The following is a 27,406-nucleotide window of genomic DNA, read 5'->3' on the forward strand; positions in this document are numbered from 1 at the left end:
TCATATTTGTTTCTTTTACAATTTTATTTGGGTTTTCATTTAACTTTCCTTCCGAATTTACTTCTACACTCGACTTCAATACATCTGTGGCTTATCGTTATCAGATTTATAAAACAATTCATCATATTTCCACTGATTTTGACCTTTTGTTGGATGCATCAGTTTTATTATAGATGTTTCCATCAACCTTTACAGGTCTTGTTCCTGGTCGAGCTTTTAAGAAATTCGCTTCGTCTACAATTACGTCTCTAGCTACAACGTATTTTTAATTTTCCACATCCCACACCTTATAACCATTCGATTCATAGCCAAGTAAAATTCCTTTCCATGACTTTCCATCGAATTTGGTTTTTCTAACTTTATTATGAACATAAACGGCTGAACCAGAGATTTTTAAGTACCTTAATTTAGGCCTTTTTTCGTGCCACAATTCGAATGGAGTTTCATTTTCTTTCAAAGCTTTAGTCGGGGTGAAATTAATTATATAAGCAGCAGTAAGCACTGCATCTCCAGATACACCACTTTTACATGTGATTGAATATCAGTTTGTATATCTTGTATGATTGTACATATATCTTGTCCTACAGTATTTAGTAAATATATTTTGTAAGTACTATTTACAAACATTGAAGACGACAGAAAAACGACAAAATTGTAATTTAAGATGTACATGTATAAGTTACAGCGAAAGAAAGACAGAAAAAACAAAAACATTTTGATGGCATGTTGGAAACTGTGACAGAAGTGTAAGAAACAGAATCAGTGTTATATACAGAATTGATCGAGGCTTCTGAGCAACTGAGAATCATATATGCTCGTGATACCATGATTCTTTGTCACAAGAAATCGATACCTCTTGAACATGCTCAAGCTTGAACGCGTCGCGCACAAGCTGTCAATGACTATTTTTTTAATCTTCTCGTATACTAAGGGAACCAAATACTTTTCGTGAATGGTTTCTTTACCAGAAATGTCTGTAGAATGCATTCCTGTATAGTAAATTCCTGCTAGATAAAGGATTTTTCCCATAAATACAAAAATAGAGCGTACAAAGTACCCGCGTCGGCACATTTTCAAACTTTAACAACCATTTAATTGGCTATACGGATATGTAGAGGAGAGTCTCCTCTATCTCTTGACTCAAACTTGAACTTTCTCGCGTGTTTGGTTTTTGCGTAACACATTATTTTCAATCAAAATCGTGCATTATTACAAAAACCAATATTTTTCGAAAACGTTGCGTGGTGGAGCAATTCTGCTTTCAGATTTGGTTTTAGGATGACAAAGTGTATAAGAATCACCCAACAGGTATTGCAAAACAATTTTGGTGTTGGACAGTGTAATTAACACTAAATGAATTCCATATAATGTTGAAATTACAACCACTATCCACTGGTTCATTTTTTACGATATCGTAAAAATTACATTGAATAAATTTAGTTTAAAATAATGTGGTGTGAAATAACTGATAAACTCTTTTTTTTTTAATTTTGACATAGACCACTTTCATAATTATGGGCACATATTTTCGTTTTATCTACGTTTTTTTCTCGCCGAAATGTTCCAGTATTTCCACTCGCGGCAATTCTATACTCATGTCAGGTCCGAACTCACAGTCAAATTTAAAGCATCGAGATATTTGAAGGAATCATTTTGGCAATCGATACATATAGTATAGAAACAACTTATAGTGATCATGAATAAATTACTTCTGTGAATTTGATTGCAAAGTGAAAGAACATTGACCACTTCGACTCGATAATTTCATAGAGTGGATAATAAAAATACCCTTGTAAATTTTAACCAAAAAGAACCCTCCCGCGCCCTAAAGAACAAATTCGGTCATTCAAAATAGGCAGAATTCGCAATGGTGACTCTGACAGTTTTTTGCAAATATCTCGGAAAATAAAGAGACCCCTAGTAGCACAAAATATTGTATACACATTCATATAATATTAAAAAGAGATTCAATCTTTTTTAATATTCGAACATACATACAATATTTATTTTATATTAAGTAAAAAATATTTCTTTTTAAATATTCAGGAAATATGTATTTCATGTTACGAGAAAAATATTTTTTTCTAAATATTAAATAAATCTTTATTTCATATTAGAAGTAGAATATTTTTTCCTAATATACAAATAATATTTATTTAATATCAGGAAAAAAATATTTTTTTCTCATTATTATATGTCGTAGATTTAAGCGTTTATTAGATTAAGCATTTGCCGTTAGAAGTTGCCGGAGTCGGTTGCCGAGTGCTCGCGCGTGTATTTACATTGTAGCGCGGCCGAGACGTTTGATCGGCCGCGACAGTTGGGATCGGTTTCCATTACGCGCGGCCGAAACGTTTGAGCGGCCGCGACAAACAAAATCGGCTTCCTTGTAATGCCTACACGTGGACGGAGTCACTCTGCGGAGTGGGGAAAAATGGGAGGCAAAGCCCTCGATGGCCCGAGATGGGGCGGCATATTTTGTTTAGCTCTCGAGGAATCAAGAGTGTCTCCGCAGAGTGAACCTGTCAGAGTAGCTCGACAACTCGAACTCGACAAAATGAAGCGCGCGAACGCGAGGACGCGTCACAATGCTCATGAAACGACATATAGATATTTGTACAGAAATTATATCTATAATACGGTTCCATTAACTGCTGTATATGTATCTCGTTACATTGTATCTCGCGGTGTCTTTAGGTATCGAATCAAAGACAGAGCCGCGCTTCTTTTTGGTCCGCCGACGTGTCCCATTCAGATGTTTTATTTTTCTCCAACGTATCGACGAGCTGCCGAAGTCGTTCAGTAAAAGCTTAGCCTTAGTAGAGGAAACATCGATCAAATATCGTTCATGATCATATCTGTGTTTTTTTTATTCTTTCTAAATAAGTAAATACCTTGCTTCCCAAAACCAACAGGTTATGGGCCCAGGCACATAGTTAAAGTAATTTTAAAGTTACTTTAAACTAATTTGAACTAATTTTAAAGTTATTTTAAGTTTTAAAGTGAACGGGAAAGAGACGTGTGATACTGTGAAAATGAGTGCAGACACGAAGAAGACAAAGCGAAACATCAACCCCTTCGATGGGGAAAAGTATAGCGTCTGGAAACACAGAATTCGGGCATTAATAGCAGAAGAGGATGGACTGAAAGTTTTGGACTTGGATCGCCCAGAAACCCCGGGAAAAGATTGGATGCGATGCGAGAGAATTGCTACGGGAATAATTATTGAATACTTAACAGATTCAATGTTATGTTTCGCAACGGAGACAGATACGGCTAGGGATATAATTAACAAATTGGATGCGATATACCAAAGAAAAAGCCTCGCAACTCAACTTGCTGTCGAGAAGAAGTTATTGTGTTTTAAATTTAAGGAAGATATACCACTTTCAAAACATTTCATACTTTTCGACGAAATGATAGTGGAACTACACTCTGCGGGAGAAACACTGTCCGAGATGAGTAAAGTAGCCAGATTGTTATTAACGTTACCAAATTCATACGATCCACTCGTCACCGCAATCCAAACCCAATCAGACGAAAATCTAAGCCTCGCATTTGTGAAAATTAAATTGCTAGATTATGAAGTGAAACTACGAAACGAGAAAAGTGAAACAAGTGCAAAAGTATTGCATATAGAAACAAAAAGGGATAATGAGAGGATAAAGAGAGATAAAAAATTTAAGACAAGTTTTAAAAGAAATGAAAATAATCATCAACGTCGTTCTTTTAAAAATAAAGGATTTAACAAAAACTATTATAAAAAATGTGATTATTGTGGCAGAAGAAACCACGAAAAGAAAGACTGCTACTATTACAAAAGGAATTCTACGGCTGAAGAGCGGCCGCGAACAATTCAAACCGTTCAAGTGCAAGGAGAGCGTGAAAGCTTCGCGTTTATGACAGGAGTTCAAATAAAAAAATAATAAAAGATCAAATGATTCTGCTGAAATAGATTTTATATTGGACTCAGGTGCTACAGATCACTTGGTTAATGAAATGGATTTTTTCGTGACTTTATCAACATTGAAGAAGCCCATTCATGTGTCAATTGCAAAGAAAGGAGAAGTTATCACGGCAACGAAGATTGGTTCGATTAAAATAACGACAAATCTAGGAGTTACCGGAGTTCTGGAGAATGTATTATACGTACCCGATGTCCCAAACAACCTACTTTCCGTTCGCCGAATCCAGGAAGCCGGAATGAGAGTCATTTTTAGCGAAACTGGCAAAGTTACAGTAACGAAAGGTGGTAAGACCATACTCACTGGTAAGTCAGCACAAAATTTAATATGTGTAACATTTACTATTGATAAAACTATGTGTGATAAAACATATGCAAATAATATCGTAGTACCAAACACATACAAATTGTGGCATGAACGTTTGGGTCATATTGAGAGTTCTAAATTCGTTAAAATGAAACAGAATGATTTAATCGTTGGTAAGAAATTAATAGACAGAATTAATCCTACACAGGATTTATGTGAAGCTTGTGTGTACGGAAAACAAGCGCGTCTGCCTTTCTCAAAAGGAAGGGACAGGAGTCACATAACTAGACCTCTGTTTACTGTCCACTCTGATGTATGTGGACCAATTAAACCAAAAACAATCGACGAAAAAAGTTATTTTGTTACATTCATTGACGAATTTACACATTACACGGTCGTTTATCTCATCGCGTTTAAATCTGAAGTGTTCAAAGTTTTTCAAGACTTTGTAGCCAAATCTGAATCACACTTCAGTTTACAAATCGCAAATTTGAATTGCGATAATGGGACAGAATACTTATCAAATGAATTCAAAGCTTTTTGTGTGCAAAAGGGTATTCAATATCAATTGACAGTTCCGTATACGCCTCAGCAAAATCCCATAGCAGAACGAATGAACAGAACTCTATTAGAAAAAGCTCGCGCCATGATTCATGGTGCTGTTTTGTACAAAGAGCTATGGGGAGAGGCAATATTAACAGCAGCCCACTTAATTAATATTTCTCCAAGTAAAGCCATCGCGGAGAATAAAACTCCTTTTGAACTATGGCATAATAGGAAACCAAAATTAAATCGTTTAAGAATTTTTGGTAGCACCGTCTACGTGCACGACAAAAATAGAGAAAGTAAATTTGATAAGAAATCGTTTAAAGGGATATTTATAGGCTATGAGAAAAACGGGTATAAAATATTAAACGCGAATACAGGAAAATTCATGATAGCCCGTGATGTCATTTTTGATGAGATTAATTTTAAAAATTCAAGACCTTTTGTACACACAAATAACTTTGAAGAAGAAAGTATCGTAGCAATAAAATCACAAGAAGCTGATGAAGAAAAAGAAATCAGCAAAAGTCAAAGGAGCGAAACAATAGTGTCTGATAAAAGGAATATCGAAAACACTAATGCTCAAATTGACTCTAATGAAAGTGGTTCGCGAAGAAGTGCAAGAATTAAAGTCAAACCTCATATAAATTATAATGAGGAGCATGATTATCATGCTTATGCACTCGCAACAAATTGTGAAGTTCCCAAAACGTATAGTGAGATAAAAGACCGTGATGATAAGATTCAGTGGGAGAAAGCGATAAAAGATGAAATCGACTCCCTAATATATAACAATACGTGGAACCTAGTTCCCCGTCCAAATAATAAAAATATAGTTGATTGCAAATGGGTTTTTAGCATTAAAATGGATGAAAACGGAAATCCATGCAAATTTAAAGCGAGATTGGTTGCAAGAGGTTTTAGTCAACAATATTTATTAGACTATAATGAGACCTTTGCGCCTGTAGCTCGCATTGCAACTTTTCGAATGCTTTTGGCCTTTGCAAATCAGTATAATTTATTAATTCACCAAATGGACGTTAAGACAGCCTTTTTGAATGGTCTACTGTGTTACGAGCCAGGGCTGCGAGCAACGCGAGAGGCCGGCGAGGGGTTGTTACCCCAGGAATATGGTTTCTATTATTAGTTAATATTGAAATCTTTGTTGATTTGAATTAGGATTAGTAAGCCTCGTAACTTATATATAATTCAATTGATACAATCCGAGCAGTAAGATTGTATCATGTGGGAACGTTCAATTATTAGATTAGGATATTAGGCAATAATTAAGGGTTGTAGATTACGCGAGTTAACAAACAAGACAATTTATTCTGAATTGAAATAGTTACAAGTGTAATTGTCTGTGTCGCGAGTGAATGTGGTAAGTGTACAATTAGAGATATTGTTACCTAGTGATGCACGGTGTTGACGCACTGGCAATGCGGGGTCGGAGAGCGATTGTTGAAAGACAAATAGAATATACACGAACTGACGGATTCTATAAGGTTACGTTTGATTCGAAAGGGACTTTTACCCGATCTCACTAGAACTGACTCTTACGCGTGTAACGCGACGTGACTGCACGATTACTATACCGCGACCGAATCACTTCTGAACCGCTTCTCGACTAACCAAAGAGGATGAAAATGCATGGGTTTATATACCCTAAAAATGAGAGGGGAATGTATCTGTTTTATTTTACGGTCGCATACTCGTATTTGTCGTTTCTAGTGAGTTTAAGGTTTGCAGCTGGATCTTTTGTTTATAGGGGTAAAACGAAGGGTTAGCCAGGATGTTTCCTATCAAAGACTATCTTGACAATACATTCCAGAAGGGGATGTTTTGAAGATTTCCATATTAGGAAATCGTACGGTGCTGTTACTGAATCATGCTTCGTGCCAGCTGCGTCCAGCCGGAGTACAATTATTAAACAAGGGGCCTGTTGGGACGCTTTTCGTTCTCAGAAAAAGAGATTAGAACTTCTAATCGAAATAAACGTGGAGAAACGTCTCCATACGTAACAACTGAAAGAGGAGATTTATATGCGTGTACCAGAAGGTATTCAAGCGCAAGAAAATCAAGTATGCAGGTTGAATAAAGCATTATATGGCTTAAAACAATCGGCCAGATGCTGGTTTCAACTTTTTGAAGTCACTCTCAAAAACCATGGCTTTCAAAACTCTTCTGTAGATCGCTGTTTATATTTCCTCGATAGGAATCATATTTGTAAAAATATATATGTCATTTTGTACGTTGACGATCTCTTAATAGTTACATACGATAGAAGCACATTAAAAAACTTTAAAGATTATTTAAAAAGAAAGTTTTCAATGACAGATATGAACGAAATGAGATTATTCCTAGGAATAAACGTTGAAAGAAAAGACGATATAATCACTCTAGATCAAAGCGTCTATTTACAGAATGTTTTGCAAAAGTACAAAATGAGTGAGTGTAATAGTGTAAGTACTCCATTGCCTGCAAAATTAGACTACACAGCCTTAGATTCGGATGAATATTTTGATGTACCATGTAGGAACCTTATTGGCTGCTTAATGTATGCTATGCTATGCACGCGACCTGATTTATGTTTCGCTGTGAACTTGCTCAGCAGATATCAAAATAAAAATAATAAGGAACTCTGGCAGAATCTAAAAAGGGTCTTAAGATATGTGAAAGGATCGTTAAGATACCGTTTAATTTATAAAAGAAATGATTTCAAAACTATATTGACTGGTTATGTAGACTCTGATTGGGCAGGTAATGAAATCGACAGGAAGAGTACTGTTATGCCGCAGGAAGGGGTAGATGAAGAGTATCCTCGAATAAACTCCAAACTCTTCCAGCACAACTTAGGTTTATTTGGGAATAGGTCGCCAAGCAAGAATACAAGCGATTTTGTACACGACGAATAACTTTTTAACAAACGAGTCGACTGACGGGCTACTTGTAACTTCTTCTCTGTCTGTCTCTCTGTCCGCGCCCTTTCGCAGGGCCTTATATAAGAGTACAACTATGGAAGTTTGGTGGGGATAGATGACACTAGCCCTTAGAGATAGGGAATGACGTGGAGGTCGGAGTTTTCGCAGGGTTGGACTTTAACATGAAATCTCTGTACCGGTGAGTAATTTTGCCTTAGTCTAGTAGATGAGAAAGCCCGTGAGTTCTGACTCATCTATTTGTCTGACTTATCTATAGAGAATAGATAAGTCCGGTAGTCTCGCATAACAGTACGACTGGATATATTTTTAAAATGTTTGAAACGAATACGATCTGTTGGAATACAAGGAAACAAAACTCAGTTGCAACTTCCTCAACTGAAGCTGAATATATGGCGTTATATGAAGGGATTAAAGAAGCTAGTTGGATAAAATCTTTGTTGTCGAGTATAAAAATAGACATAAAGGAACCAATTACTATTTTCGAGTACAATAACGGTTGTATAGCAATAGGAAATAATCCAACAGATCATAAGCGATCGAAACACATCGACGTTAAGTATCATTTTTCACGAGAAAAGATTGAACAAAAGGAAATAATACTAAAATATATACCTACAGGTGAACAACTAGGGGATATTTTCACAAAACCAATACCAACAGTGAAGTTCAATTATATGCGCAAGCAGATCGGACTGGAGGAGCCCGAGTGATAAGAAATTGTTAAACGATAATAATGGTTTGATTGAGTTTTTTTTGGGTTTTCCTCAATCCATTGCAACGAATGTTGAACCATTTGTATATTGCCCAAGAATAATAATAATAAAAGGGAAATGAACGATGTTCTCTCTATAAGTATTTAAAGATTAATTTCTGAGTGGGAGTATAGATATTTGTACAGAAATTATATCTATAATACGGTTCCATTAACTGTTGTATATGTATCTCGTTACATTGTATCTCGCGGTGTCTTTAGGTATCGAATCAAAGACAGAGCCGCGCTTCTTTTTGGTCCGCCGACGTGTCCCATTCAGATGTTTTATTTTTCTCCAACGTATCGACGAGCTGCCGAAGTCGTTCAGTAAAAGCCTAGCCTTAGTAGAGGAAACATCGATCAAATATCGTTCATGATCATATCTGTGTTTTTTTTATTCTTTCTAAATAAGTAAATACCTTGCTTCCCAAAACCAACAATTATAAAACAAATCTTTATTAAATATTAGAAATAGAATATTTTTTCCTAATATACAAATAATATTTGTGTAATATTATGAACAAAACATTTTTTCTCATTATAAAATGAATCTTTATGTAATATTAGAAATAGAATATTTTTTTTAACTATGCAGGAAATATTTTATGTTTATCATGGAAAAATATTTGTTCCCGAATATGATGCGAAGTAAAATGTTTACTTTTAATTTACTTTGAATTCGTTTTTGTCACTTAATCGACATATATTTATATTATAATAACATTAATGCGACAAAGTTATTGCATGAAAAATAATCGTGTAGCTCTTACGTCTTACGCAATGTTATTGAACTGTATGTGTCACGGCCCGATAAGACCAAGACAACAACCCTCGCAACACGTCACCAGGCCCAAGTTCACGACTGATTCAGCACCCGACAACTTTGAACCATTAAACAGTCGCAAACCTTTGTACCCCAAATAAGATTACCCATTAATATATAAGACCCCAAACCCGTGTACCCAGCAGTCGACGATCACCTCTGCTACGGCACGTCTCGCCGATCCAACTTCCAAAATAAAAAGCAGGTTCGAATTCCCGAAATCTTCGAGTATTCAATCGCGAAAGTGAAATACGGCGTTCCTTCGCGAAACCAGCCATTTCACCGTAACATATGCAAGATTAAAAAGTTCGTAGTAACAGACTACCTATAGCATTTCTGGTACCTATTCGGGATCTTTCTCGACTTTGTCTAAACAAAGTCTGGATATTAGACTAGCGGCGACAGAAAGTATAAACATTTAACTTCGGTCAATGTATTTGGGAAAGGCCCTGGCCATGTTGCAGCGAGAAACGCATTCATTCGTTAGCAAACTAGCAATCAGATTGAACGGTCGGTTGCGATAGCCGAGGCACACGACGCGACGCGACGGTCCCAAAATTATTGGGTGTCAGCGGACACCACTTCGAAACCTCCGTGAGCGAGCCCATTGACAGGGCAATATACAAACATTTAGTTTTCCAGACTATTTTCCCCATATCTTTCGCACCCAATTCATTATATAATCGAAACACAATTTCATCAAAGCGCATCCCTACTCTGACGACCAAACTGCACCACCCACTCACCAATTAGGAAACTTTTAGTCACCCCATACAGTTTTAAGACAGCCAATAGGAAAATATCAAAGTTAACATTATACACGACACGACACCGAAAATCAGAAGACAAAATTCTCTCATATAGAACACACCTTGAATATCTCGGCTATCTCTTGTGTCTCGACTATCTCTATCGACTTGTACGTACGCGATCAAGTTTTTAAATAAGTTTTTAAATAAGTGTTGTTGTTCGTGCCCCGAGTACGTGTGCTCGAGACCTGCATTTCATCGTTCGCAGAAAAGGTATGTACATTTATGTGTTATGTAATAAATAAATATATATATATTTTTTTATATTAAAAAAAAATTTTTTTTAATTACCTGAAGAGTTGCAATATTAAAGTTTTCAAGAATAGTTTTTCATACACCGTATTTAGTTTTCAGTTACACAAATTTCATAATGGCCGAAAAACGACGTTACAAAAAATATAAATTTATAAAGAATGAACTACGGAAAACTTTCAATCAGAATCAGAGTCTCGATACAGTAAATGAAGAATCAAATAGAATAATCATGCCAACTAATAGTTCACAGACAACTAATGATCTCGCTATATCCGATCTGGATCAACAATTTGATCTTCAAATGATAAATAACAGGAATGACATAAATTACAGTACAAGTGATAACTGCAGTGCTATTAGAAATTTGAAATTAATTACTTTTTTTAAAAAGTGGTCTAGGAAATAAAATTAATCATACTCAATTAAGTAATTTATTAAAGGGTTTAAAGGACATTTTTCCAGAATACAAAATTCCATGCGATTCCCGCACTCTGTTGAAAACTAAACGATCATCAAATATTGTGTCCGTTTTAAGCAAAAAGGAAAATTTAGCGCAATTTACATATTTTGGTATAAAAGAAAATCTATTAAACTTGTTGCAAACTGAAATAGGTATATTTCGTGAAATCAAAGAAACTTTAACAATTCGTTTAATTTTCAACATAGATGGTGTTCCAGTTTCAAAAAATTCGAACAAACAGTTTTGGCCCATTTTATGCAAACTGGTATTAAACAATTATATCGTGTCTCCTTTTCCGATAGCCTTATATTATGGTGATGCAAAACCAAATTCCTTAGCTGATTATTTAAATGATTTTACAAATGAATTAAATATTTTAAAGCATGGATTATTTTATAATAATATTAATTTTAAAGTTTGCGTTATATGCTTTACATGTGATGCACCTGCGAGAGCGTTTTTAAAAAATATTAAAGGGCATGCAGGTCGCAATAGTTGCGAAAGATGCATAGAAGAGGGTACATACTATAAAAAACGAATTATTTACGAAAACCATAATGCCAGTGCTCGGACACATGAAGATTTTAAAAATTTTCGCGACATCAAGCACCATAAAAACAATGAAAGGACACCCTTATTAAATATAAGCACATTAAATATAATAGAAGATTTTGCTTTAGATTATATGCATTTATGCTGTTTGGGAGTAATGAAGAAATTACTTCATCATTGCTGTAAAGTAGAGTTCAGATTGCAGCAAAGGAATAAATTATAAAAACGAATGATTTCTGCAGCAAAATACTTACCTAGTGAATTTAACCGTAAATCACGATCCATATCGGAATTGCCTAGATATAAAGCTACGGAGTTTCGTTTATTTCTCTTGTATCTAGGACCCATTCTTTTAAAGAAAATTCTTCCAAATATCTTCTATAACCACTTCTTATTACTACATGCAGCTATGAGAATTCTATTACTCAATAAATTACGTGTAGATGTAAAGTGGCTAAACAAAGCTCGAGAAATACTAATTCAATTTGTCAATGATTCTTCTGTTTTGTATGGCAGAGAATTTAGTGTATATAATGTTCACAATTTAGTGCACATTACAGACGATGTCCAAAATTTGAAATATTCTTTAGAGGAACTAAGTTGTTTTCCTTTTGAAAATTACTTAGGGAAGCTAATAAGCGTGTTACGCAGGTGGAATAAACCACTAGCACAGATAATAAAAAGGTTGTCGGGAAATGGAGCACCTACAATTAAAGAAACTAGTAAAAAAATATGTGTAGAATATGGTAAAAAGAAAATACAATTCCCTTATTTTAATATAAAAGCTTACGGACTTCGAGACTCTTACGTTTTTGAACGGAATGATTATGCCCTACAGATCCTAGACATATCAACAAATAAAATAGTTGGTAGATTATCCACAAAATTGAAAACTTTTTACAAATACCCTATCAAATCGAAAATAATAGGAATATTTAAATTTGATAATTTCACAGATGAAATTTTATCATGTACTCTGAATGAAATTACACATAAAGCATTTATATATAAATGCTGTTCATACTTTGTAGCATGTGAATTTCTTCATTTATCTTATTAATTATTCATTATTATTATTAGTATTTGATTATTAGTTATATTATTAGTATTATTATTATTATATTATTAGTATTATTATTATTAGTTATATTGATTACTTCTTTCTGTTATGTCTAAAGTTTTTAATATGTCTTCAAAAAGAAGTATAATGAAAAAGCGAACTGTGATTCTGGACAGTTCCGATTCCGATTCTGAAAGCGATGAAATTCAAGCAACAGCAAACAGTAGCGCCAAGTAAGTAGAAAAAATGATGCATACGTTAAATCTTATTGTAAACATAAAAGTATCATTATCAATGAAATATATAATGGTAAATATGCTACACATATATGTTAAATAATAAACGTAACGATACGAATATTATATTTTATGCAATTGTACAGATAAAACTATGAATGATACGTCGACGACGTTCACTGAGGACAATTGACACTATTAAATCGTCAATATATAGAATTAAAATACGAAATAAAACAAATTTTCAACAGATTAGAAGGAATTGAAAGCCTATTAAATAACATAGCAGTTAATGCAAATCCGTCTCAAAATATCGTGTGTCATGGCGAGGAGAGGTCTTTCTTAGACCAATTGCCACTGAAATCTGTCCAAGAAGTAACGGATTTTGATACCACAATATCAGAAAGTTCTGAAAAATTTAATTCACTGGTTTGTATTCACATAAATCCAGAATAATAAAATCGTAGTGCTGTATTTTTACAACTAATTATTAGGACAATACCATTTTCTAATATTTATCAAATAAATAATCGCATATCTTCTTCCAGGTACAATTAATTTATCTAGTCGGCGGCGAATAACGAATACGAATAACAAAATAATATATAATATGATGAACAAACTAATATCAAACCAAGCGGCAACTTTTTATTCAGGACAGGGAAGAAAAAAAAATTACCTTTTATTAGTTTAAAACTGTATGATGCTGTAACTGGTAAATATACTTATAACTTTTAAGTAGCAACAAGAAGAAGGCAAGCGTTTATTACAGACATGGAAATAAAAACCATCCTATCTCTATTTTTAGCAACAGCTAAATCTAGAATAAAAACTTAATTTTAAATAATTATTTAAAACATATTATATATATATTATAACAAATGTACTTTTATATTATATTATATTTTATTTTATTATTTTATTATTATTATTTTTTTATACTTTTATATTATATTATTTTTATACTATACTATATTATTTCATTGTTTTTACTACTCATTATATTATGCTGTATTATTTTTTTATATTTTTATAATATATTATGGAAATATATTTTTTCACAATAAAATGTTTTTGTTTATTTAGTAAATATATTCTATGTGTTTCGATGCTTACCTATGATGGAAGTACTTAAGAAAATATATATATCTGTATGTCGTTACTATACTATTAATAATATGCTTCATTAAAAATAAAGTAGTTAGATTTTTATCTAAACAATATTTTTAACAGAAGTTTATCTCTTCTAATAATTATACGATATGATACGATTTGACCTTTATACGTCTAAAAAGTAATGAATCTAACAATATAGGTTCGCGTGGCTCAGTGAGGAAGCACATCATCCTTACTGACATCATCAGTAATAAAGGTCCTTTCGAAGACAAAGTGCAATATTCCCTCAAGCAATGCACAGAAAGTAATACATATTCATATTTTCTCATTTTTGTTATAACTTTTTCTTAAATTTGAAAATTTTATTGAATGTTATTTAAATATTAAATTTATATTTTTCAAGTATTGGATTCATATTTTTTTAATATTTACCTTATATGTTTTAAATATCTAGTTTATATCAACTGAATATTTACTTTATATTTTATAAATATCTCGTTTATATTCTCTGAATATTTAATTTATATTTTTTAAATATCTAGTTTATATCATCTGAATATTTAGCTTATATTTTTTAAACATTCAATTTATAATTCTTGTACATGTATACAATATTCAGATCCAATATTTTTCTCATATGAAAAAATGTGGCTTAAAAAATATTTTAATAATATTTGAAAAACATATTTATCTAATATTTTTGTGCTACTAGGGACCGCTGTACAGTGCGGACAAACGGCCTGTTTTCGGCACTTCTCGTAGTTTGGTAATTAATGTATATATTAATATGTACATATAAGGCGCTAAAACTCAAGGAAACGTTAGGATATATTTCGCAGACGTCATAAGGGAATATCAATGCCTAAGACCCATATCCTACAAATTCCAAATTCAAGAAAACAAAATCTATTCAAATGAAAGCATTGATAAAGAAATAATGAGAAAATACCTGTGAAATTACTTCTTAACTGTTGAAAATAAAACACGAGGCCCTGGGGTGACCAAGGAAGCAGTCCGTGAGGTAAAGAGCTAACACACATTGCATCCGATGGGGATGCCTCATACTTGAAAACACTGAAAATAAATAATGACATGTATTCAACTGCAGAAGGTAAAGTTTTCAAGTTACTACATGCGGTAAGGAAAATAAATTATAGGGACAACCCGAGAATAAATGAAGAAAACGTTTGCGGTGCAATTAAAAATTGTCTCTACCTGAAATACTTGCACTTGTGAAAACTTCATTCAACGTTTATGAACTCAATGAATACATATAGTATAGAAACAACTTATAGTGATCATGAATAAATTAGTTTTGTGAATTTATTAGCGCGACTGTTGCGAATGGCTGCTCTGAGGTGACTACGTGCCGGAAAGGCAAACACGGGCTAGGTCTGAACAGAAAAACGCGAAGTCCGCGACACGACTTTCAGGGCACAACAACCGAAGAAAAACGATCTTCGCGACGCACTTCTTTGTGACAACGTCCGCCGAAGGGCACAAACACCGTGATATAGCTGCAAAAACAATTGGTGAACATTATCAAATTTGTTTGTATTTAATAAATTACTAAACATTTCGGTATTGTACGAGTAAGTTGCACTATTTTCGTATGTATAACATGAAAAAAAAAATATATATATAGGAGGGCAATATTCTAGGTCGGAAGAAATGTTTCATTTTGGAATTAAAATAGCTTCAAGTGCACAGGGTTAAACAACATTTTTATATAAAACTTAAAAAGTTACATACCTTGATCGCGTAGATCAGGTTCCTTTCACTGACCCGTACATACATCCTTCTTCGACCGCTTAGCCAAGACTAACTCGCAAGTTTCGTTAACCGAATAACCTGACTACCTTAGTGGGGGGATTTTCGTAGGGGTTTTTGCGCATGCGCATCCGGCGCAGTAATGTATCTATATTGTGGCGAAAGTAGTGGGGTACTATTATTGGCAGGAAAAAACCAGAAGAGTCCAGGACGAGACGACGAAACAAGCGTGTTACGTGTTTTTGATAAATTATTATTATCATTTGATTGGCATACATATGTTACACATTCATTTTTCATAATCAAATCATAAATTTTTAAAAAGTTATGCTGTTTCAAATAGTGTGTAATCAGTTTTGCTCCTTACTGTATATTAAATCAAGAGTTAGCCGACTATTTAGATAAATGAAGGTAATTAATGAAAAGTGACACATATTTAATTACAATATAATAAATAATTTAATCACAAATAGATAAATAACAATGATGATGATAACAATAGTAATAGTAAAAATAACAATAAAAATAACAATAACAATAATACACTAATATTAATGATACGTGCACATAATCTCGCAAACAGAAAAAGCAGTCACAATTATTACAATAATTTAACTCTACGCAAAAATACTAATAATTTTTTTTCGCGTCAATGTGGAAAACGTTCTCTCGTTCCTCCGTCGTCTTTGGCGCTATTTCCGGCCGAGGCCGGAATATAATGCTCTAAAATCAATAACAATATAAATGATAAAAGAGATACGAGATTTTGCAGTACAAACTATGGTTTCTTATTGGCTGATAAGAAACACATAAACATACATTTCTAGCGACTTTTGTTAGAGTTGGAAACCGTGTGTCATTTTGTCTCCATCACTCCAATATACATGATTCCGGCGAAATAAGTTTTTCTGTTGTATAGCTTTTCACTTGCTGTTGCAATAGAGTGTTGGAGTCGCCTTCTTGCTGTGCAACATTTTTTAAAAAATTAAAAAGCCTTTTGAGGTGGTTGTAATGACGTCGAAGATGATGCTCCTGCAAAGAAATGTTATTAGAAAATCTGACGTACTATATTAAACAAAATCTCGTATAATTTTGTGATTCTTTTACACTCACATATGTTTCCATCTGCAACACTTGCATCACTCGGTGGAGAGGGTTTTTCATATTTAATTGGAAATGCATGCAATAATTCGATTGCTTCTTCGATCGATTCGCTTGATGGTATCTTTGATGACTAACTAAAAAAAAAGTTGTTACATTCAGGCGTTAAAACGTATTGTTCATTGAGATCATTTCTACTTCATTAAATAATTGCTTATTAACATGTTTTCACCTGTAAAGTATGAGCGAAACATGGAATCAGAGTTAGGCATTATTTAAATAACGATTCGAATAAAAGATACTTTATCTTTATTCGTTATTCGAAGGTTCGAATAAAAAAAGTATCTTTATTCGACGAGTATCGGATAAATAATTTTATTCGACGAGAATTTATCCGACGAATAAAGATAATTTTTTTTTATTCGAAGCGGATTTATTCGAACTTCGAAAAATTTTTGCATCTTTCATCTGTATCTCTTATTCGAAGGCTTCGAATAAATCTTCGAATAACTTTTGCCGAGCGCCGAGCTTCAAAGACCCAGCGACGACAGACGACATACAATGTAAGCGGATGAAGAATCGCGCACGAATGAAAGTTTAAACTTTTAGATTTTTCAATATATCCTCATAAAATTGTGACGAGCGAATGGAGGGGATTTTCCTGATGAAAATGAGGTCAAATTCGAGTGTAATCGAACAAGTTTCACTGATACGTAATGTTGCGATAAAAATTACAATCTCATTAAAGACAGTCCAAATGATGTCGTGTTTGGACTCATTTTGATCGGGATGAGCTCTACAACTCATTCGTATTAACAATATTGTTCTGATTAAAAACATACAAGCATAAATTGCCAATAATGCTCGATTCTCCATCTGCTTACGTTGTAGGCTGTTGGTCGGTCGCTGGTCTTTGAAGTTCCGAGCTCGTAGAGTCGCGAGATATCGGTGTGAAACAACTGCCAATCTAATTGCAAAACTTCTTTATTTCTCATTATTTTTTTATGGGACTTGCGCCAACTAATTCGTGGCATTCTTCTGATTAAAATGACACTAAACACGGTACAAATTGGACTGTATTTAGCATTTTTATCCGTAGATTTATTCAAAGGTTTCGAATAAATCTTCGCATAACTTTTGCCAGCTCGACGAATAAACGGCGACGACGCCCGACGAGGACCGACGAGTGTCGAAAGTCGAAGACCCAGCGACTGCCAAACGTCATACAATGTAAGCGGATGGAGAATCGTGCACTATTGGCAATTTATGCTTTTATGTTTTCAATCAGAACAATATTGTTAATACGAATGAGTTGTAGAGCTTATCCCGATCAAAATGAGTCCAAACACGACATCATTTGGACTGTCTTTAATGAGATTGTAATTTTTATCGTAACATTACGTATCAGTGAAACTTGTTCGATTACACTAGAATTTGACCTCATTTTCATCAGGAAAATCACCTCCATTCGCTCGTCACAATTTCATGAGGATATGTTGAAAAATCTAAAAGTTTAAACTTTCATTCGTGCGCGATTCTTCATCCGCTTACATTGTATGTCGTCTGTCGTCGCTGGGTCTTTGAAGCTCGGCGCTCGGCAAAAGTTATTCGAAGATTTATTAGAAGCCTTCGAATAAAAGATAAATATAAAAGATGAAAAAATTATTCGAAGTTCGAATAAATCCGCTTCGAATAAAAAAAAGTAACTTTTTTCGTCGGATAAATTCTAGTCGAATAAAATTATTTATCCGATACTCGTCGAAAAACTTTTTTTATTCGAACCTTCGAATAACGAATAAAGATAAAGTATCTTTTACTCGAATTGTTATTTAAATAATTTTTTATCTAAATAATGCCCAACTCTGGGCACACCAAAATGACTGGTATTCAAACGGAGAGAATATCCGTTTCCGATATAATCTTGCAGGGAGAAGCGGACAGCGAAACTCGAGAACCGCCATCGCCGAGGAGTGGGCCACACATTGTCGGCTGTATTGGTGTGAGACCAGAAGACCACTACTAATCCAATTACAAAACTTCTTTATTTTTCGTTATTTTTTTATGAAACTTTTACCAACATATTCGTGGCATTTTTCTGATTAAAATGAAACCAAATATGATATAATTCCGATGATATATACTTGTGTAATGAACGATTGAAGTTTCGGACGCGAAGAGGGACAGCGTATGAAAAGAAAGAGACGCAGTGAGTCCTCGCCTCGAGTTCGACTGCTCGCTTTTCGCCGCGTTGCACAGTGCGGACAAATTGCCGAATTTCGGGCAAAAGTCTAGATGAGGTTACTAATGTATATGTATTGACAATTACTCACAGAAAATGAAATTTAACAATACAATTATTGATTATACATAAAGTTTATTGCTTATAAAATATAAAAAATATAAAATGTAAAGAAACAATACTATAAGGTATAAAAAATAGCAAACAATACAATTATAATTAAAACTTAAAATGACTTGGACACTTTTCAAAACTTTTTTATTTAAATTCGCAATAAAAATTTAAAATATGTGTCTTTTCCTCTATGTTAGTGATACACATACTGAAAATTTCATCGAAATCGGTTGACGGAGAAAAAAACAACGTGCATTGCAAGATATAAGAATCTGTGTATCTGTGCGTCTGTACAAATAGCAATAATACTGCCTCCAAATAGCATTATATGGATAAGAGCCGTCGAAAGATAGTTTCATTACTTAACAATTTTATTTCGTTACTACCTCTACTTGAATAATTGCAGTCAATGCAGTCGAGCATTAGAAGTGGTATTGTCGGATAAATAAGTAAAAAAATTAATTTTCTGTTTGTTACTACGGATCACAATAAGAACGATTGAATTTTGTCATTACTTGTATATTGTTTTTATTCTTTTTTTAAATTCTATAACTATTACAGAATATATTTTATTGAATAATCATTATTTTATAAATATCGCAATAATTTCCAAATTAATTAATTTCACCTATAAACTATCGATTATAAAATAATGATTACAATGGTGAACAGTATGGAAAATAAGAAGGCAATCAGAGTGTAATGAAATTATACAATAAAAAATAATTATTTTCATTCTACGCATTATACGTTTATTTATTGCCTATGTCACTGATGTTTCTTCCGTAATTCACGAGCAAATGTTCTATTTAGGTAGCGAGCGCAGCATGTTTAGCGATATTGGTATTTGAGATCAGTGATAGTTCCACGTTCTTAGTTCCACAACCGACGAGAGTATCTCGACATTGGGGCACCGACGAGATATACAGGGTGGCCTACATAACTCTGAACAGCTCAATATCTTGAAAACTATGCCATCGATTTTAAAGTTCTTAGTCTTAAATTGCATGGAACTGAAGGGCCTTTCTGACTACATAAACGTGAAGTGGCCTCCCTTCCCCTTTAACGGGGGAGGGGAGGTACCTTTGTAATTTTAAATGGAACCCCCTATAAAATGTTACATATTTAGATTCTACCGGAAAAAACAAGTCAATTTTGTCTGAAACATTTTTTTGTCAGATACTTCCATGATGAGATATAACAGTTTGAAGTTTCGAGTTGTGGGTACTTGGAGCGCTCGGAAATAGCGTTATGGAATTATACTCGCTTGAGTCCTTTGCTTATTCATGAAGAAACACAAACAATAATATTTACAATTCTTGAGTTTGACTCACTTATCTATGAAAACGTTTTCAGTTTAGAGCTGTTATTCAAGCAGTAACATTGTGATTGTGGCTACTTTTGGCACAGAAGTGAATATGTTATTAACGTTAGGTGAATGCCAAAAAAATTATCGGCGTGCAGCAGTGATGTTTTTTGAACGTTATGGGATCAAAAAATGTCACGCAACATTTCATAATTTAGAAAAGCGGCTTCGCGAGCACGGTGAATTGTGTAAAAAAACTCGCAATAAACCTAAAGCTGTTACTAATGAAAATAATAGTGCCAGTATTCTTGCTGCAATTACATTAAATCCTCATATTAGTCAACGTACACTTGTACAAACATCACATATTAGTCGTTCATGAATTCAACGAATTTTGAAACGGCAAAAGTATCATCCATATCACATGGTTATATCACAAGAGCTTTCGGCTGCAGGGTGTTGTGGAAAATGACTTTTTGTGCAAAATACTTTTTTCCGATGAGGCCACTTTTATGAATTCAGGGCATATAAATAGACATAATCTGCATTATTGGGCCGTGGAAAACCCAAATTGGATGCGATGTGTTCCCTTTCAACATCGATGGTCTTTAAATGTTTGGTGTGGCCCAATAGGAGATTTTGTGATTAGATCTTATTTTTTTCAAGAAACTGTAACATCTGCAAGTTATTGTGATTTCTTAAAAAATCATTTGCCTGCGCTTTTGGAAGATGTGCCACTGCACGTTAGAAGAGAAATGCGGTTCCAACAAGACGGCGCTCCTCCACATTTTGCAATCATCACCAGGCAATTTTTGAACGAAAAATTTGGGAACAAATGGATAGGTCGTGGGGGACCTCGTCAATGGCCTCCTCGATCCCCTGATCTAACACCATTAGATTTTTTCTTATGGGGATATGTAAAGGACAAAGTTATGTTTGAACCACCGACGACAAAAGAGGATATGAAACAAAGAATACGTGACGCTTGCGCTTCAGTGACTCCCGAAATGTTAAAAAATGTTAGAACAACTTTGATGTTTCGAGTAAATAAATGTTTACAAGCCCGTGGTGGACATTTTGAACATTTAATTTAAAGTACATTTTATTTCTTCACGAATAAGCAAAGGAGTCAAGCGCGTATAATTCCATAACGCTATTTCCGAGCGCTTCAAGTACCTACAACTCGAAACTTCAAACTGTTATATCTCATCATGGAAGTATCTGACAAAAAAATGTTTCCGACAAAATTGACTTGTTTTTTCCTGTAGAATCTAAATATGTAACATTTTATAGAGGGTTCCATTTAAAATTATAAATGTACCTCCCCTCCCTCGTTAAAAGGGAAGGGAGGCCACTTCACGTTTATGTAGTCAGAAAGGCCCTTCAGTTCCATGCAATTTAAGACTAAGAACTTTAAAATCGATGGCATAGTTTTCGAGATATTGAGTTGTTCAGAGTTATGTGGGCCACCCTGTATATTCTAATAAATTTAATCATTTGGGATTGAAGAAAGATTGAACAACAATATTTATAATAAGTAGTTTTGAACATTATGTAAGGATAATTAAATTTAAAAAACAAAAAGAATGATTTAAAAATACAAAATTAAGCCCGATTCTTTTTCATTTTTTCAGTTTAAATTTCACTTTGGTATCTTCTTTAGTTCAAAAGTTATAGCAAAATGTGCAACCGGGAATCCAATGCATAGCGCATTCCTGACAGAGTTGGGCACTATTTAGATAACAATTATGTAAATAACGATTCGAATAAAACATTTTATATTTTATCTTTATTCGTTATTCGAAGGTTCGAATAAAAAAAGTATTTTTGTCGAATAAATAATTTTATTCGACGAGAATTTATCCGACGAATAAAGACAATTTTTATATTCGAAGCGGATTTATTTGAACTTGGAATAAAGTTTCATCTTTTATCTGTATCTTTTATTCAAAGACTTCGAATAAATCTTCGAATAACTTTTGCCAGCTCGAATAAACGGCGACGAGGTCCGACGAACGCCGATCTTCAATGACCCAGCGACTGACAAACGGCATACAATGTAATCAGATGGAGAATCGCGCACGAATGAAAGTTCAAATTTTTAGATTTTTCAATATACCTCCATAAAATTGCGATGAGTGAATTGAGGGGCTTTTCCTGGTGAAAATGAGTCCAAACTCGAGTGTAATCGAACAATTTTATTGATACGTAATGTTACGATAAAAATTACAATCTTATTGAAGATAGTCCAAATCATGACGTGTTTGGGCTCATTTTCATCGGGATAAGCTCTACAACTTATTCGTATTAAAAAGATTATTCGCATTAAAAATATAAAAGCTTAAATTGCCAATAATACTCGATTCTCTATCAACATTAAGTATCAATAAAAATTGTTCCATTACACTCTAGTTTGGACATATTTTCACCAGGAAAAGCCCCTCAATTCACTCGTCACAATTTTATGAAGGTATATTGAAAAATCTAAAAGTTTAAACTTTCACTCGATGCGGGATTCAATCCCGGACCAAAAGATTCTCAGCCGGAGATGTTCCGGCCTGCGCCAACCGAAACTGTTGAGAGTCACAGTCATATATTGAAATGTAACGCAAATAAAATATTTTATATTGCAGTTTTAAATTTCTACACTGTTTTCCTAAATATAAAAATGTTCAATATTACATCATACATCTACAAAGCGGACAGAAGGCATCGAAACAATTGATTTTGTTTTTTTTTAACGACAATTTATAAAAAATTCTGAAAAATTAAGAAAAATTGTTTCAATAGTATCTAACTACTGAATTTTTATAAAACTGGTATCTCTGAAACTTCAATTCGAAATGTGCACTTTCTCCAAATGATTGGACATCCAATTATCCAATTTTCTTAAACATGTTTGCATAATCTGGAAAATCTGTAAAAATTACACATTAATAATCACGATGAAACACAAATAACATAATAACATAAACTTGGTCAGCTGAAAACTTCGATATAAAATCGGCATATTTATGCTTTCGGATTTGTTTAAAAATCGATTTTGCAGCCAAAAATTCTGAAAAAATCTCAGTCGTGTATGATATTAGGTAGAATATTCATGAATTCTTAAGTAATTTTTTGTTGAGCATGGTACGACTAAAAATTAATTTGGTTTGGAGGCACTTTTGACCATCTTATCCGGCTTTGTCTTAAAAAACAACAAAAAAATGATTTAAAAAATATAGAACATATTTCAGTATACGCTTTAAAAAAGATTTCTAGTCCAAATTTCGTATTGATATCTTTTTTAGTTTAAAAGTTGTAGCAAAATGTGCGCCTCGCCGAAATGGGAATTAATTGCAATAATCGATTGCGGCTCAGGCGCTCGAAACTTTGGTAACGTGAATTCGGTGGAACGCGTCGCGAACAGTCGAGCAGGTGTCACGTCCCGGGCGTGGATCGACGTAAAAATTAATAACGACACGATCCCTACTCGCTTGATCCGGTAAGTAACTTTATTTTGACGGTCTTTGATCCACACGGTACGTACGCCCGTGTCTGATCTTGGACCCGGAAAACGATCACTTGCACTCGCGGTTTCACACGGTTTTACGAACGGCTCAGAAACGCGGAATCACGAATCTAACTAGTATCGTGGACTTATAACTATCGCTCACAGCGTGGGTCGTCGGTACAACTGTCGTCGACGTTCAGCAACGATGGGATGACAGGAACTGGAGCGAGCCTCTGCTGGATGTCGTCCGGCCTCTCGATGTGTTACTGCAGGCGGTTAACGGCTGTCAGGGATTGATCCTGAACGATCCTGCACCAGGTACGGCAGGCCTCTCAGGAATAGTGCCGGACCGGAAGGATCGGCTGGCTGCCTCGGAAATTCGTTCGAGATGATCGTTGACTTCCCCTCGATCAGCTGGATTCAACTCGCGGAGTTCACCCGCGTGGTTGGTGACCTCGTTCGTACGCGTATCGAATCTTAGGCGTGGTGGGAGGGTAACGAGAAGGAAAACTGGTTCACTTCACAAAACGATTTCTAACTGTGGCAATAATATGTGGTTTCTGCTCGTAGGTGGTTTCTATCGTCTGTCGGTGCGGAGCTAGTCCTCACTTCAACACAGATGTCAAGAAGACGTACGAGGACACGTTATCTAACTCTCTGGTTAACTCACAAATCGTTTCAATCGTTTGCCGGTGCGGAGCAAGTCCTCACTCAACACAAATGTCATGAAGGAATTGTAAGAACACTACCTAAACCGTTCGCTTGCAGATGCTACTGTCCGTGGGTGCGGAGCTAGTCCTCACTCGGCACAGAAGTCAATATTAAATGCAAGGACACTGTCACTATTATTCAACTATCACCAGTATCGAAGGTGGGTATAATGTAACAACACTGAGTTTAATAGGATTAAATAATGTATAATATATTTGGAATAATTATAAGGGTTACAATAACTTGAATACACTTGTTGGATTAATATAGGAAGGCCTGAAGCGGATCAGGATGAATGAGCCAGTCAGTGAAGATGTAAAAGACGGAGACGATTGTAAAAGACTGAGACGATTTAGTATAAGGCTTGCACTGACTGCTCCGCGGACACGACCGTTCGGTGCGGGCTCTAGATTCAGACTGAAGAGAAGCCGGTAGAGTCTGTACTGGCTTGGCTTTTATACTTAGTCAGCTCTGGCGGGTGCGAGAGAGAGGTCCGACTGCTGCGTCAGCAATCTCTTTGTTCTCGAGGCTCGGGGCCTTATCTGTACTGCCGCACGTGCATTATCGCTGACGTTGCTGTCGCCAAACGAGAATCATTGGCGTACAATTAATTTATTCGTCGCGACCATTGGCGTACGTATTAACTTATTTGTTCTTAATAACTATTGACAATATTATTCTTAATATTAATGTGTTCGATGTGTGTCAGTGTACTTATGATATATGTGTTTGTGTTACAGTGTTTCGAGTACTTATTGCCTACGCTTTGACAATTATTATGGAACGTTATTATAGATTGTTTATAACATTTTATACTGAATATTAGCGGTATGATTATGATATCGAACGTGTACGTTGTATGGTACGGTCTGTGTTCTTATTGGTTATTTGATATATAATATTTATTAACTATTATTAATTGTTAACTTATTTCTAGATCAAACGTTGACGCGGAGCGGCGGACGTCACACAGGCAGCTCACACGGCCAGAATAGAGGTACGCTTGTGTGTAGCGCGTGCGTAGTAAAGTAACGTAAGTAGACGACGGCACGTGTGAGTGCCCCCACCCCTCTTTGATCATTTTTGTGGATCTAGTTCCAACATTTATCGTTTGTCAGCGTAGAGGGCGTAAGAGAACCAGTTGTTTACATGTGAGACACGAAACACCATATGGTGATTGGTCTACTCCTATACCTCGTCTGTGCTGCGAGTCTCAAAGTGGGTCCCAGGTGGGTACTGGGAGCGGTCGGTAACGGCCCCAATGTCGAGATACTCTCGTCGGTTGTGGAACTAAGAACGTGGAACTATCACTGATCTCAAATACCAACATCGCTAAACATGCCGCGCTCGCTACCTAAATAGAACATTTGCTCGTGAATTACGGAAGAAACGTCAGTGACATAGGCAATAAATAAACGGATAATGCGTAGAATGAAAATAATTATTTTTTATTGTATAATTTCATTACACTGTTATTGCCTTCTTATTTTCCATATTATTCACCATTGTAATCATTATTTTATAATCGATAGTTTATAGGTGTAATTAATTAATTCGGAACTTATTGCGATATTTATAAAATAATGATTATTCAACAAAATATATTCTGTAATAGTTATAGAATAAACAAAAAGAATAAATACAATATTCAAGTAATGACAAAATTCAATCGTTCTTATTGTGATCCGTAGTAACAAACAGAAAATTATTTTTTTTACTTATTTAACCGATAATACCACTTCTAATGCTGGACTGCAATTATTCAAGTAAAGGTAGTAACGAAATAAAAGTGTTATGTAATGAAACTAACTTTCGACGGATCTTATCCATATAAAGCTATTTGGTGGCAGTATTATTGCTATTTGTACAAACACACAGATACACAGATTCTTATATCTTGCAATGCACGTTGTTTTTTTCTCCGTCAACCGATTTCGATGAAATTTTCAGTTTGTGTATCACTAACATAGAGGTAGAGATAAAAGTTTTGAAAAGTGTCTGTCATTTTAAGTTTTAATTATAATTGTATTGTTTGCTATTTTTTATAACTTATAGAATTGTTTCTTTACATTTAATATTCTTTATATTTTATAAGCAATAAACTTTGTGTATAATCATTAATTGTATTGTTAAATTTAACATTCTGTGAGTAATTGTCAATACATATACATTAGTAACCACATCTATTTGTCCGCGGCGAAAACCAAGCTGTCGAACTCGAGACGGGAAGGACTCGCCGCGTCTCTTTCTTATGCTGTCCTTCTTTGCGTCCGAAACTTCCGTCGTTCATTACTAAAGTAAATATCATCGGAATTTTGTCATATTTGGTACCGTTTTCCTTAGAAAAATGCCACGAGTATGTTGGTGAAAGTCCGATAGAAAAATAATTAATAATGAAAAAGTTTATTTTTTTATTTAAAGGCCTGAGCTCACGCCAGTCTTTCATCTTTTCCGAACGCTTCGACTCTCCGCGGCTCTTTCTTTCCCATACGCTGTCCTTCTTCGCGTCCGAAACATCAATCGTTCATTACACAAGTAATTATAATCGGAATTATATCATATTTGGTTTCATTTTAATCAGAAAAATGTCACGAATATGTTGGTAAAAGTTAAAAAAAAAATAACGAAAAATAAAGAAGTTTTGTGATTGGATTAGTAGTGGTCTTCTGGTCTCATACCGATATAGCCGACAATGTGTGGCCCACTCCTCGGGGACGGCCATTCTCTAGTTTCGCTGTCCGCTTCTCCGTGCAACATTATATCGTAGACGGATATTCTCTCCTTTTGAATGCCAGTCATTTTGGCGTGCCCAGAGTTGGGCATTATTAGATAAAAATTATTTAAATAA

General features: G+C 34.6%; 1 long non-coding RNA gene across 2 annotated transcripts; it reads right to left on the reverse strand.

The window, feature by feature from the left end:
* Positions 1-16,032: 16,032 nt before the first annotated feature.
* On the reverse strand, positions 16,033-24,975 carry LOC143362134 (uncharacterized). Of its 2 annotated transcripts, none has more exons than XR_013083597.1 (4): positions 24,011-24,975; positions 16,705-16,825; positions 16,411-16,623; positions 16,033-16,314 (listed from the first exon to the last, which is right to left on the reverse strand). It is a non-coding gene; the product is annotated as an uncharacterized LOC143362134 (long non-coding RNA). The 2 variants fall into 2 exon arrangements; XR_013083596.1 differs by having other exon boundaries at positions 16,705-16,829.
* Positions 24,976-27,406: the final 2,431 nt, after the last annotated feature.

The sequence above is a fragment of the Halictus rubicundus genome, chromosome 16 (genome assembly GCF_050948215.1).
Source record: "Halictus rubicundus isolate RS-2024b chromosome 16, iyHalRubi1_principal, whole genome shotgun sequence".
NCBI lineage: Eukaryota > Metazoa > Arthropoda > Insecta > Hymenoptera > Halictidae > Halictus > Halictus rubicundus.